At 38.0% G+C, this 16,085-nt stretch overlaps 1 protein-coding gene and 1 long non-coding RNA gene across 17 annotated transcripts in view; one reads left to right on the top strand and one right to left on the bottom strand.

The window, feature by feature from the left end:
• Positions 1-16,085, bottom strand: part of TRPS1 (transcriptional repressor GATA binding 1) — a 210,739-nt gene that overhangs the window by 124,029 nt on the left and 70,625 nt on the right. The gene's annotated exons all lie outside the window — the stretch shown is intronic.
• Positions 1,052-14,281, top strand: LOC112531897. Its single transcript, XR_005856839.2, has 3 exons — positions 1,052-1,132; positions 1,747-1,854; positions 10,069-14,281. It is a non-coding gene; the product is annotated as an uncharacterized LOC112531897 (long non-coding RNA).

Genomic DNA, 16,085 nt, shown 5'->3' on the forward strand with positions numbered 1-16,085 from the left:
TCAAATTCAGATTGCACCTCTCTGTCAATGCTTTTGTAGATAATTAGCAGTAAGGAAATAAAGGTCTTCAAAGTCTGTTTATGATCAGTCTATTCCAGCTAAACGTAATACCCAGCAAACAGAGGACTCCTCCTCTTCCTTCCAGACTTCTTCCTCCTTCCTGTCCACTTCTACTCAGAGACCTCCAAGCCAGCCTCTGAAGTCTGTGGGTCCATTAAATAAACCACAGCTCATGCAAGACTGCAAGCCTCTGTGCAATGTTTCACTGCTGAAGATTGCATTTGCCTTAGCTGCCTGGAGAGAGAGGCTGCTTTTTGTTCCTTTCTGTAGATTCTGCATCACTTCTTAGTTTTTCCAAGCCAAAGGTCTCATTACCTTTAAGCAATGCTGCTGCCATTTACTATAACCCTCTGATACACCGGTTGACCTGTCCAAATGTTTTGTGACAGCCCTCAGTCTCAAATCCAAAGTTTTTATGCAAACCCCTGTCAATCTACTTCCTATGCATGAAAGAGTTAACATAAAAGATCTTCACTAATGCTTAATTGCAATCACCAGGAAGGTTGCTAGCAGAAACAGAAGAGTACAGATGTTGAATTTTAAGTCTCTTTGGGAGCAACTCGCTTTTATGCGATGTGGAAGAATGGCAAAGTGATTTCAACAGACTTTACACGCGCAAGGCTCTGAGGTAATATGATAATGTATTGTTTCCATTTCCAAAGGATGTAACTTTCTTGAGAAAAGAAAAATAAAATAGTAAAAAAAAGGGAGGAGATGTTCTCCTTATTAAAAGGGTGGGTTGCATACCTTATCTGCCTCTTTATGACATTGCTGACATCAACACTGAAGGCATGACTACAGTTCTGGTGTTTTGGTGTGTTGTGTTGTTTTGTTTTTTTTTTTCCCTTCTCCATTAGTTTTATAAGACTGGCAAGGATTTACATGAAAGGTTGTTGATCACCTAAGGCAAATAGCATGATCAAATAGATTACATTAAAAGCAACCAGCCTCAACAAGCAGCACACAGAATGCAGATTCAGTGACTGACATTGCCCACTTGTACCTGAGCACTGTAAATCATCACAAGTTTTCTGCACAGTGCCAGACATCCTCAGATCATCACAAGAACACGGTGAGTCCAAACACTGGTTGTTTTTTTTGTTGTTGTTGTTGTTGTTGTTTCCTGAACAATTAGCCTCTTGGAAGTGGAGAGTGAGGGTGCTCTGTGCACGATTCCCCCCACCCCCATTCCCCTCTTTCATATTCAAACACTTGGGGCAAAGCAATTTGACACTGGTTTCTGTAACAAACCTGGTCAGGCAGGATTTCTCACACACCCTGCACAAAAGGCTAACCTCTCACAAAGTACTTATTTGAGATTTACGTCAAGGTTGAGTGAACTGCAGCCAGGGAACCGAGCTCAAAACACTGAGTGAAAGGCTCCTGTGCTAATCGCTAAACCAGGGGGTTGGCTGGAGAGGAACCAGGGGGGAAACAACAGACAAATCCTAAATACTCTTTGTAGTGCATCACTTCCAATATCCAACAACACTATTACTAGGGAAAAAAAAGACAATCACTTACAATTTGCTATCTTCTTCAATTATCAAAATATTGAAATAGACAAAAAAAATAAATAAATCAATTTTACCACTCTTCAGCAGTGAATATACATAAGTCACGGCCAGGACTGGTTTCTCTATTTTGTTTATTTTTGACTTTTGTTCCATATTCCTACTGATATAGGTGCTGCCGTAATTCAGACACTGATCTCAGTTGCTGCTGCAGGAGAAGCCCTCCGGAGACAATCTAGGACTGGACTTATAAGCCACTGTCAGAGATGACCTCTATTAGGTAAGCAAGTAGAATAAAGTAACTGACACACCTTGTCCAGGTAGGATAGCAGGACGTTGGTAGAGTCATATTAACTAACTTGTTGGTTTTGCCTGACTGTAAATAACGGTATTGAGAGTTGAGTACATACAGTGCTCATTTAAAGAGTATACTAGATAACCTATTCTAACACTATCTTAGGTTAGATGGGTTTGTGACATTTAAAAGAGTATATATTAATTATCAACTGTTTCGGCTGAAGTCAATTTGAAAAGAAACACAGATGTTCCCCAGACCTGCTTTTTGGTCATCCTCTGTCCAAAAGTGAGGTCTCAAAGTCCTTTTACCTCATCGAAGGATTTAAGGTATTCCTTAATAAAGCAGGACGTGACAGAAAAATCCAAATGCTCAATAATCTGTTAATCTCAGACACTGCAAGTACAGTAAAAACTGTACTAAGATGCACAGAGCAGAATGTTTATAAACCACACACAGGCCACCTTCCTCCTGAAGGGCCACAGCAGCCAGGCCCAGAAGAGTCTTCTTTATCCCTCTGCAGCAACGGAAAGGTGAATTTTATTTCCTTCACTGTGACACACCGTTACACTAAATTTGACCACAGTTGCTATTTGTTTTGCAAGTATCACATTGTTAAAATTATTTTATAAACCAGCAAGTTTATTTATGACACAGACACCGTCTATGCACGTAATCGATCTAGTTGCTTAAGTGCATTTTTTCCACCCAATCTGTTCTCACACCACAACAAAAGCAAGAGGTAACAAGCAATGGGAGCCGCAGTTTGCTGCTTTTCAACTATTAGCTTCAGGAGAGAAAGATAATGAGTAACTGAGATAAATAATATTATCACCACATTTAAAACAAAACAACAAACAAAAAAACCTAATAACATGGAACAAATCGTGCATTATTTAAATAATCAAAGTTACCATTACCATAGTGCTGTTATAAAGAAGGAAATGTTAAGAAAGACTTTCTTCATATTGCTGCAAGAATCCCAGCTGCTGAGCATTTACAGCTGCCCCGTAAAATTGGGGTGGAGAAATTCCCTGCTGCAATAAAAACGTCCGTAAACTCATAAACAAGAGACACATCAGTTCCTTTAAAGTAAAAAAAGAAGAGATACCATTAGGACCAGCCTTTCATCCTCTCTTCGTCTGAAGGACTTAGGAGACATTCTGCTGCCTAAACGTAATTAGCAGCATTACCACACCAGTACCTTCAACATGTCTGAAGTGAGGTATAACCTTTAATTTATTTACTTGCTTATTTATTTTGTGAAGTAACATTTCTGCTAGCACTGCTCAGAAATGCAAAAAGAACACATTGCAAAGGGAAGAACTACAGAATGTTCAGTGGTGAAGAGGTTAAATCGACTGTAAAAAGCAGTCAATCACACAATTTAACAATAAAACAGTTTTGAAACGTACAAAAAGTACTATCTAAGCATAGCTGGAAAATTCAGCATTACAGGGTCTTACTGGCAGGAATGATAAGTGTGACTAGGCCCTTTTCAGTATGATGAGGGTTCTGCTTCTCTTTTTTCTTTTTTCTTTTATGGACTTCTTATGACCATGAACTAATACTTATCGCCTCCACTTCCTTTTCACAGCTCTGCATGCATAACACTGTGCAGCGCCCACCACAATATCCCTGACAGCTCTCCTTTGCAAAAACCCTGCCTGTCTGCTAATGCCTGGTTGGGAATGAACACAAAATACTTCTTTTGTGAGCACCTCAACAACAGGTGGTTTTCCTTGTTTTAATTTGTCTGTGAATGAGTGGTGCTTAGGGAGTGGATAAACTTAAAGACATCTTTGAGCAGAAAGCAGTGTGGAAAGATGTTAGGCCCAACAAAAGATTCCAGAAAGAGTCCCTAATCGACACTCTGAGCTGGCCTCTCATTTTTCTTGGATCATCTTCAGGCAAGCCTTGGCATTCTGTAGAACTATCTCACTTACAAACACTTCTCTGTGTCAGTACAGTTGAGCGTGAAATGATCTGGAACAATATTCAAATATACACACCTGCTTTTTGCCTGTAGGATTCTTTGCACTACATTCCCTCAAACTTAGGAAAGAGTAACAAAGAGTCATCAATACCACCTAAGTTCAGGTATCTAATTAAGCCTAAATTAAGAAGCAATCTTCACAAGCTACCTGAACCAGAGAGGCAATGAGAAATTATGCTTCTGCTTTAATTTGCATTCTGGAGACAGCTCTCTCTTTTCATCAATTCTAGAAGGATTTTAAGACTCTTCTTACATAGATATCTAACTCAGGTTCCTATTAGGTGACACAGAGATTCCTGAATCCTCAGTGCCTCCAGCCCAAGACTTTTGCCCATTCTTGTCTCTGATCTGTGACAGATACTGTATGTAAGAAAGGTTACTGAATCATAAGCATCCAGTCATGGAGCTCTTTTTCTTCCTCTTTGAAGAAACCTATTCTTTTTTCAACAGTTATCCACACCCACCACTTAAGCGTGAGCAATTAGATACATTCCACTAAAACCCAGTTTCAAAACTCCCAACCACAGTATACCATGCACACAGTTTCCAGAAATTCATCCCACATCCCAGCAACTGTAAGGTGCAGGATGCCTAAATGAGATCATGAAAAAAAGATGGAAGAAAACAGTTAGGCTGGAAGCCCACAGATGATCTGCACCCTATAAAGAATGGTTGGGAAGCACGACAAACGTCTAAGGTAGCAAAACTCAGATACAATGTTCAATTCCCGGTCAAGATGCTTCCTTTTTTGTTTAGTCTAAGCATGTATGATTTGTACAGCCCTTGTGTGTAACAGAATGACTTTCACATGCACATAAAGGAGAAAGTATTGAACAATAGGTAACACCACCCACTTTACTCCCATGAAATATGCTGTGCAGTGGCCTTTTATTGCTGCTCTATTCACATAACTTGCTGGATACATCCAGGTACCTGACCTGGGAAGGTCATTCCTACCAAGGATAATCAGATAATACATGCTAAACTGGTTTTCAGTTTCCAAACCCCTGATGAAGTGTGCTTCATTTCTTGATTTCTCAGCTACTGTTTTTGTTTAAAGCTGAATGACACTGAGTATTATAACCCCAAGAATGTTAGGTCAGAGTTTTAATTTATGAGTTAAACAGCTGACTAATGTATAATGGGCAGCAAATTACAATCACTCAGAGTTTCTGTAACTTAAAATGGACATTAGCAGATTATTTAGTGGACTTTGAGACAAACTTCGCAGATGAGACAGGTACTCAGAGGAAGAGAAGACTGAAGAAATAAAGCCAAAATATCTACGTTGCAAAACTTTATAAAAAGGGCTTGGGGCCACTTTAATAAGTAAACGTTTGACCTCTCAGAGCTTCCTGTGCAGAGCCCTCACTCCCTTACCTTCCTTGGCTTTCTTGCACGTTGGGCTTTCTTGACTTTCCAACAATTCATCCAAGAGGAAACAGATCTTTCTCTTCTTTCTGTACTGAAATAATCTTCCCCTATCTTATACAAATAACCTCGTTAACTTTTCCTTTCTATCTTACTTCCTTTTTCTGTTTCACAAATATCTTTTCCTTCCCTCTGATTTTTGTTTTATCTTACACAGTCATTAGTTTAGTATGTCTTTAAATATGCTTCCAGAGAATGACTATCATGTTACCCTACACAAACACTAGTACTGAAAGAGCTTTCATCTTCAACGGCCTTGTATTAATCCCTTTTGAGAGAAATGCCACCTTAGAAACTCCAACATATATATTTAAAAAACAACAACAACTGAAAACCACAATTATTCCATGAGATAATGTTTAAAGTTTCAGCTAGAACCTCTGACTTGCTTTCTTGATTAAAGTTCTATTAGTACTTCCCATTAGCTGACAAATTACATTCCGGAGACAGAGGAGTCATTATTGCAGATGAACAAAGTTTTTCTTCCTACATGCAGCACTGATAACACAGCCATTCACAGAACGTAGAAGGCACACCTTTTATTTTCATCACCTCCTTTAATTGCTGTGTATGCGACCAGGCTTCTTTCACAGCCATTGGAAATGGAACTGATACTATGAACGTCAAAAAAGCATGCAGTTCTCTGACTGTATAGAAATCTTTTTTCGGATGAGACGAGTTGCATTCTGTACTTCACAGTTGTTTTAATTTGCATTGACTCCAAGAATCCTAGACAGCTAACTCATGCATGCTGCTGAGACAAGCCCCGCCCTGAGAGTCCATGGAATGGGGTAACTTCAGGGAGTTTTGTTTCCTGGGGTATGAAGATCATTTCCAACAGCAGGAGTCCCAGTCAAAGCCAAAACTCTCATCTCTTTCAGTGAAATCAGGTCTAGGTCAGATGGGGTAATAAAGCAAAATGGAGCAACAGGCTCAGAAGGAAATCACTGCTTTTTGACCTGGTGATTCTGGAATGACACCAGCTTGACACACGGAAAGAAACAGAGGGCTCTTCTGTCCTAATTCAATATGAGAGTGATTGAAAATGACAGTCAAAGGCAATGCCCTGTTTCAGTGCTACAATTTCATTCTGCCTTTGTACATAGTTATAATTTTCCATGCCTGAAAGCCACTTGCTAGATTTCTGAATGCTAAGACGTATTTCATGTTCCGAACTTGTACATTAGCCTTCTGAATTCATACTCCTGTTTAAATTTCTATGTATGTCAAACACAAGATGTTAAGCACACTCAGTACAGTTCTCTGCATGCACATACCCCTGTTCTGGCTTTCACTTTCTGACTGGGAAATTGCCATCTGCAGTAAAAGCCGTATCTTCTAAAAGCAATTTATAGCTCCCTGGCCATGTTCAGACAGTTTCTTTAGAGGACTCCATCTGTTTTGAAGCTGTGATACACTTTTTTCCTGCTGCTATCATTATACTCATTTTCCTAGCAACTTCATAAACTCTTTTAAGGTGTTCTTTCTATCCCTTTTGTAGTCAGAATGCTGTATAGCTCTCCAAGTTATCAAATGATGGTCACATATAACTAATAAAGGATAGGTTTAAATTAGACATAAGGAATAAATTCTACACTCGGGGGGTGGTGAGGCACAGGAACATACTGTCCTAAGAAGCTGTGGATGTCCCAACCCTGGAAGTGTTCAGGGCCAGGCGGCATGGGGCTTTGGGCAACCTGGTCTTGTGGGAGGTCTCCCTGCCCACAGCAGGGGTGAGTTGAACTAGATGGCCTTTAAGGTTCCTTCCAACTCAAACCATCCTACTGCCTTGTGCTTCCAACATTATTAGTGGAGGTAACCCAAACTGTTCACTAGTTTCTCCCAGAAAAGGATGTGAGAAAGACAGGTCATACTAGCAACAAAGCAGCATAGGTATCATAGGTATGTTGATCGTGGTAGAGCCCTCAAAGAAATCCTAACAGATGAGGAAAAGCATACATCTGAACTTTCCTTTTATATTTATTTTTATTTTTATATTTTTTAATATTTATGTTTCTAGTACACTTTTGTACCTAAAAATCTCTAAAAAAAAAAAAATAATGGTAGCAAGTGGGTTAAAATAGATGCAGTTATTCAAGTCATCAAGTTTGCATGCGATTTATCATTTTGAGGATATGAATTTATAAACCATACTTACAATTTTCTTTCATTATTTATATTGAAATATTCAGAAAGAAGCCATGATAGACCAAAACATTTGACAGCTTTTGTCAGCTAAGGAAAAAAACTCTCACTTCACAAATGCGATGTAAGTAGAAACCAAGACCTGCTGAGAAGCTTTTGACAACTGCAAAGTAACAAATACAGCTCCATGTTCAAAAAAAAAAACAAAAAAAGAACCTCATGCTTTCTGATAATCTTGTCCTGACTATGGACGCTATTAGTGCTCTGAAAGCTTGGCTGAACTCCAGCTGAAGAGATCAGCAGCAGCAGCGTAAGTGTGATCCAGTGAAAGCACTAGCAGGAACATTAAAAAAAAAAAAAATACATGTGTATTTTCTGTTGAGACACTTGAGTAACTCTTACAGAGTTGGGAACATAGATACTAAGGGGAGAGAAAGCACAAACAACTCAAATTTCAGTCCCGCTGTTGCTACATCTCCTTCATCTGCAGCTGCATCCCTACAGCCTCTTAACTGAACTAAGTTTGTCCATATAAATATGGCACATGCTGTATATATAGCCAAGGGTATTTTATACAGTATATGGGTATATTCTGGGACTATATAGAGCTGGGAATACCACACTCTTATGCCTTTGCACAGGACAAAGAGAAAACCTAAGTCTAACAAGAACAGTTCAGACTGGAACATTTTTTATGACATATCTCAAAGGGTAGAGACAACTGTGAAGTTTTTCTTTCGTCATCTGGAGAGATAATGTAAATATATCTGACAATACACAGACTAATCTTTTACATACACCCTTGATTTAGTCAATCCCCTCTCCTGCATTTGACACTGGCTATAGACTTCTTAGTCATTTCTTTAAGTTTACATTTTTTTCTCGGTCATTTCTAACAAACCACAGTTACATGGCAGGGAGATGAAAGGGGGAGTGATATTCTCAGGGCTCAAGAGTAAAGTCTCTAACAAGACACAGCTGATCTAAAGACAGACAGACAAAGATATCAACCATGTGCTGAAAATAAACAGTTGCAGTTAATTCTCTCATGCTGGGGAAGAGGAGGAATCACACATGAGCTGTGTTTGAGAAGGACACTGCCACTCCTCTGGATCTGTGTTAGTCCCATGGTAGGAGCATGTTGTTTATACAGACCCAGTACTCACGTATATCTGCTGTGCACAACACCTTGACCTGACACAAATGGCTGTAATGGCCAGAAGTGCAGTAATATCTCAGTAAGTCCAATCGTCAGTGAAGGAACAGCTCTGACAGACAAGAAGTGTATACCAGACATACAGCATTTTAGATATTACTTACATACCTTCTTTATTCTGAACTACCTCACAGCCAGCGTTCCCTAAGAAATTTGCTAATATTCATAAATCTTTATGTTCTTTGAAAGCTACTATATAATAAACACATGCATCAACAGAACCACGAAAAACTTGAATTCATCCCAAATCATACAGCTTGTCTAAGACAAGAGATCACGACTCCTCCTATCCCATCGATCAGACTCTCATCTCTTTCCTAGGCAGCTTACCAAGCTACGCATTAACCTTACAAGTATGTAAACAGCTGTTAACACCATGACGTGAATATGCCTATCAACATCGAGTTTACCAGTTTCTGCTAGACAGTGTCAGACTAATAGCTGATATCCTCCTGGGTACTGTGAAGTAATTTTTTCTTACTGCAATCAGCATACTTGAACATACATAAATGCTCATATTTTTACTAATTGCAATACACGTTTCATATATGTAATGAATGTGGACATTTTCAGATGCCACACAGAATTATATGTCCTACTAAAAAAAAAAAAAAAAAAAAAAACAACCACTTTGAAAGGATAAAAATAATCTGGACATACACTTCCCAGTGTATGCTGTAAAAATTAGTATCTGCAAACATGAAAATATTAGAGTTCTGATCATAGAATCATAGAATGGCTTGGGTTGGAAGGGATCTCAAGGATCACCAAGCTCCAACTCCCCTGCCACAGACAGGCCCACAACCTCCAGATCTAATACTAGACCCCATCTAACACTAGGCCCCATCCAACCTGGCCTTGAACACCTCCAGGGATGGGGCATCCACAACCTCTCTGGGCAGCTGTCTTGAATGAAATAAAAACAAAACAAAAACCAATAGGACCATTAGATGCAGCGTCAGTCCAGAATTACTGTGCTGGAATGTAGAATCTGTGAAAGAAACAGAATACAAGGACAAACTGACTACATGGGATGAAGCTTAGGACCAAAAAAAAAAAAAAAACCAACAAAGGGAAAACACATGGCAGACCAAATAGCGAAGGTGGTAGTAGCAGCAGTAGTAGTAATACTTAACTAAGGCCCTCCCTAAGCCAGTACAGCAGTACAGCAGCACTGCATCTACCTAAGCTCTTACTTCCCTAGTACGATCTGAATTTTCCTCCTATTTTTCAGGACTTCTTGCTGTCAAAGCTGTCAATTCCTGTCAGTACATCTGTAACAAATGTCCATCTGTTAAATGCTGCTACTGTTGGAACAGCTTTCTGCATGGCGTAAACTCCAAATGGAGAATGGTAATTAACTGCACATTTTGGAAAACCTGCTATTTACATAACTGTTTAATTTTTTCAGGTGAAACTGTAGGTAACCATGCTCAGAAATGAGAGGAAGGCATGTGCTAACAGGTCTGTATGCCATTCATCTGCTTTTCAGGTCATTTTAAGAGAGAATACCAATTGTCAGAAAAACAGATATTTATAAAAGGGGAAACAGTACATCAGACACGTAGTGATTTTCCACAATACTTTCACTTTAAGTACGTATAGATATTCTTTGGTATATCCATTATATGCTACGCTTCGAACAACTCAATAATCCAATTGCTGCGTTGAGAAAAAACGTGTTTGTCTTTTTTAAAAGAAAATCAACAATTCGGTCACAACTTTCATAAATGCATAATCTGTGTTTAAGCACACATCTCATGGGCATTCGTAGCACTATCTGTTCAAAACGGATCACTGAAATCACTGAAAAAAATTACCTGTCAATATGAAATAAAAATTGGTGAGTTAAGAGTGAAATGAGCATTTACTATTAATTATTTAAATAAGCAAAGCTCCATGTTCTTGAGTACTGATGGAAAATATTTTTTATTATCTATGGAAGTTATATACCTATTGAGAAGTTACTGCATTTTGTACTTGGTATGTCATTTTTAATGAGAGAAAGTCTAAATGCTTCATGAAGATTAACAAGCATGTAAGAAGTATCAACTAAAAGAACTAATAAACTTTCATTAAAGACTAATTATTATTACTCCCAGGGAGAATCAGCTCCTGACCCATCCAGGCCAATTACACTCATACCCCACATGAAAGAGCACATTTTAGCCACCGCTGCAATACTTAAGCTTCATCAAAGCTTAAGTTAACAAACTCTTGGCCTGCACAAACCATCAGAGCTGGTGAAAAAAGACTCCTAGAGGCAGTTAGGTAAAAGCCCAGAAAGCTCACATATCTGTTTTCCCCTAAGCAGAAAGGTTTTGGCAGGTTTATTTGCTTGTTTTTATGCTGGGAATGTATGGTTTTTCCTGGACTCTGTCCTATCTTTCAGGAAGAAGAAGAAATTTTAACTAAAAGAAAATATAAAGACTGTTGGAAGGTTGGGTTTTTTTTTTTCATACGCTGAGAAGAGTGAGCAAAAGAATATGCTTATTCTTGCCTCATATAATAAAAGCTGTAGTTATCCATTTATTTAAGATTAAACAGGTTATTTTCAAGCTACATTATTTATAGGCTTCAATGATTACAGATATTTTGTAAACCAAAAAAATTATAATTATTAGATTGAAAACAGATGTAGGTCAATGCAATGTAACACTTTACATAACAATCAATAAAAATGTCAATACAAACAACTACTAAAGCACCATATGACATTTCAGCGGGGAAAAAAAATCTTCATTTTCTACTTAGATGCTTTCCTTCCTTTATCAGCAGATGGCAAGCAAATTACTAGTTCAATCCATATGTCTGTATCTGATAGACAGTGTTTTACAAGTCTGAAATTAGTTTAAAACATTTTGATGTTGGCCAGACTACAGAGGAAAACAGGATAACTTTGTCTATTAATGAAAAGTTGGTTTTGTCATAACAAATACTTCCACAAGCTACTACCCATCCAGATCCACTCAGTCGCTAATGGAATTTGTACCCAAAGACATAATCTGTGTTTAACAGACTAACAATTTGTAGTTTCATCCATTCTGCTCTTCTGCTGTGCTCCAACACGTCTCCTTACCCTAGCTGAGGTTTACTCAGCAATGCTGCTGAAAGAAATCAAGGCCACAAGAATATTTTTGGTAGGAAGGATATCAGATCTCTAGGGCCCTTTATGTTTGGCTGGTAGGCAGTCAAGAGAGAACCTGTCAGAGCAAGGACTATTCAGACCAGCGCCCTGTCTCCAACCATGGCAAAGTGCAGATGTCTAGGAGAAAAGGTAATTTAGAAAATTTTGCTTAATCTCTCCCCACTGGGAAGCCTTAATTTACAATGCAGACAATATATACTTTAAGAAAGGCTGGCTGGGAAGTCTACACAGCCAGTATAACAGAATGTTCTATGTTCAACGCGGACAGCTGAATGGAGGTCCTGCTAGCTTCCTAACACTTAGAAAATGTAGGTGTTTTGCCAAGGACCTACAGACCTGTCACAGACGGATTATTTCTCAGCTTACTGATTAATGCTCTTCCCTCACAACAGTGAAATAACTGGGGGACTGCTGTCCAAAACATCTTCTTGCTTCACTTGTTAAGAAGGGTATTGAATATTCTGGACAGGCCGTCATTCACTCACTGACAGGGCACATTTTGGGCAAAAGCTCAGCCAAGAGCCACACCAAGTCAACCTGAAGTAATACAGCTCAGAGCCTTGTTCTCCTGAGATATGAATGGCCATTCACAAGGTCTGCCCAAAGGTGAGTCTTACACTAGGAGTTACTTAGCAGAACATCCCACTGAGACAGCCTAAACTGAGGGAACAAATTTAAAAGACATTTAATTTTTGTAAAAGAAGTCCCTACATCAATTCTGTTCTGACAGTCATTATGGATGTTCATTGCAAAGACCTCTACCCTTCAACCATTTAGTTGACTATTATAAGGCAAAGACACATTGATTAAGTGCCAATTAAGCTTACAGTCCTTTATGCATGAAAGGGTATGTTTAAAAATTAAGCCATATTTAAAACTTCTACTAAGCAGAACATAATTTTCTGTAATGGAAAAATCAGTAAAGTTGGAACATACTCTTTGCTTTAAAAATGATTAATATTAGTACTATTAGCCATTTTGCTGAACAACTGCAGGAGATTCTGTGATCAGTAGAGAGGTATTTTCAATTTAAAAATGAATCCTATTTCTTAAATTTCATTCTTATTTTTAAACTAGTAAACAGACAAGTAAAACACACGTACATGCAGAAGCAAACAAAGGTGCCAAGTTGTTTACAAGAATTAAAGGCTTTGAAGCCAACAAGATTTTAATCAAGATTTCCATTAACTCTCTCTGCTCCTCAAACCATGCGCAAGGTAGGTTTTGAAAGAACTTTAAACAAAAGGAAGTATCTAAGTTTCCAGTATACCTCAGTCAAATATAAAACAATTTTAGTAATATAGAAACAGGCACTGTGCTACTGCCAATGGAGAGCTTTTTGTCTTCTCTATCGGCTGTAGAGAGGAATGCCAAAACCACCACCACAGCTGAGTCTATTAACTGAATTGTGAAAATCTGTTTCTCAAGAAAATGTATTCTACACAATGCAAACTTTTACATGGGTCTGGAATAAGTCCACTCTAGGTTGGGAGAGCAGCTGTTATGAAATGTTGAAACAATAGGGTGTACATGTCAGTATTTTCTCTTCTAACTCAGCAACATAACACCGTGAACATTAAAGCAGTTACTATCAGAAAAAGAACTCTTAAATATGTAAAGATACCATTCTCCATTCATTTTATAAAGAGGATAATAGTAGTACATTAAGTCTTTGATTTGAAAGTTTTCACCAACCTTGCAGCGTCTGCCTTACAGCCTTTTAGTCATGTACAGACTGGAGAAGTGAGAGCTTTGAAGTGCCCAACTTCCAGTGAAGTTCCTAACATTTATTTTAATAGGTCTCAAGAGGTCTGCATGTGATTTACTGTAACTTCAGAACAAGATCAGAAATTCACCCCAACAAAAAAAGATACAATTTCTTCGTGAAAGAATGGGAGAGTCATTTGAGCGCCATATCACTGCGGGGAGGTGTGGGCAAAGCAGCAGGAAAATAATTTGGCAGCGTGATCAAGTGAAACTCAAAAATACTGGCTATATGCAAGAAGACTGCCAGAAATTTAAGGGAATGAGACAGGTTTTCTATAGATGAGTTTTTTCTTCTTTTTTTTTTTTTTTTCATCCAGTAAATATAGTTTAAGTGCTTCACAGCCCATTTTTATAATTGTAACGAGCAGCTGTGATCAAACTCTATTTGTGGCATCATAATAAATTTGCCCCCCACCTACTAAAATTAGTTCTAACCATCCAAAATTCTCATTTGAACATCTGACTGAACAAAACAGGCATTGCTACATGCCAGAAACTGGAGGAAATAGACCTAAAATATGCCATTTTCTCACCAGAAATTGCAGGCTCCCAGAATAACATATGAATTAAAACCCATTCCAAGACTGTTTGCATTGCTCCTCATTACCATTCATAACAAATTCCTTGACAAATGTTCTGATTATTTCTCTTTTTTTCCTTGCCTTTTTTATTTAAACACAATTTTCAAATCACTGATGGTCCTGCAAGGAGAAACAGCCAATAGTCCAATCCATCTGAAAACAGAGACGGTGGAATTTTACTCTCAGCAAGTGCTGGAGGCAACTGACATGATTAAAGACTGCATTTTAAGCCATTGTCAAAGACTTCTTCCCATAAGTGAAAATGTGTAGTTTGCCACTACACATCAGAGGCATGTGAACCAAAATGAGGTCAAAGTCAAACAAGAAACGCAAATGCCTCACTTCAAAAAAGCTTGTTATCTTTTCTTTTTCCTTTTTCTTTTTTTTTTTTAACTGACATGAAGGGGAAAAGAGAAATGTCAACAAAGTTAAATTTATGGTATTTCCCAAGCTTTTCTCTTTTGCCGGTATTTTTGCAATAAATTACATCATAATGCCCAGAGAAGGTAGTGGCCAATATTGATGCAGGATGCATATGGATTGGGCTCTCTTTGTAGTACCGCACAATACAGATTTTGAAGTGTCTCTAACTTTCCTAGGCAAGGGCCTGCCCTTATTCGCATTTCACAGACAGAACCAGGAGACTAAAGCCTAGATCAGCTAAGAAATGAGAGGGGATTAATCAACTAACTAGGACAAATATGATTCACCAGCTTATCACAACAAACACAACAAGTGGCAACTCCCAAGCACTAGATTAGCAATCTGAGCTCGAACTGTTCTTCCCTCTTCTATGGAAAGGCATCATTTGCTCAGCTGTAAATGCTGTCCAGGACTTGAGCAACACATGGCCTTTAATAATATGATACAATATTACATATAAAATTACACATTATATAGAATAATAATAGAAGAATGATATTTGCAAGTCTCAGGCAGCAGAGAGGTACACAAACCAAGCAACAATTGCAAAGATGATTTAGCAAGCTGTCCTGCTTTGTGCAAAGTACTGTACAGCCTGTGCCATGTTTCATAAACCTATTACTGCGCACAGGGCAAAAAGAGAAATCATCCTTACTCCTTCTTTTGTTTTTGCATAAGGAATATCCTAACTGAACTCTAAATAACAATGTAATGCAGCACAGAACACATATTTACTGATTCCTGTTACATACAAATACTGTTAAATATCTAGAACAAAGAATGTCAGATTTCCTAAAATATATGTATTGCGACTTAGAAAAAAATGCTTAGAAAAACATCAACAGAACCATTTAGCCATTATAAAGCTTCATTTTAAAAACAGAACTTGGTACAAGAAGTAAATGAATTATATTAGGCAGGAAATTGTTCACTAAATCAATTGTGCTAAATTAGAGATCTTAAAATCGACTATTTGCAAGGTGGTCACATGCAGATCTGAGGAGTACTAAGGTAACAAAAGTTGTTCTATAAACACTTTGCATATGTCACATGTACATTTGCTATAGCACACATCTGTTCATATAACAGAGCTATTTTCCACAGTTGCCATTTTCAGTGGTGTGTATTAACCCCTGGATACCTCCATGGAAAAATCTCAGAACACGTGTGCACTGTTTATTCACAAATCTGTTTTTAAATCTTCACCATTTTGCATTTGTTCAGATGCAGATAGCATCTGGATTCCCTCAAATCAATTATAATTACAATGATCCTTTCTTAGTCCAATAAATTAAACATTTACTTGCTGTCTATCATAATACTCCTTCTCTAAAAGAATATATTTATTGTGCCTTTTAATTACCAAAGTACATGTACAAGGTTTTCAGAGATTCTACACAGAAAGCCACTCTGCACTTCCAGATGTTAGAGGCATCTTTCCATAGATTTTCATTGTTCAGTTCCCCAGTACTTCAGGCAAAAATAGAGTTAAGTACAATCCTTGCCTGC

Source organism: Gallus gallus, chromosome 2, assembly GCF_016699485.2.
Source record: "Gallus gallus isolate bGalGal1 chromosome 2, bGalGal1.mat.broiler.GRCg7b, whole genome shotgun sequence".
NCBI classification, from domain to species: Eukaryota; Metazoa; Chordata; class Aves; order Galliformes; family Phasianidae; genus Gallus; species Gallus gallus.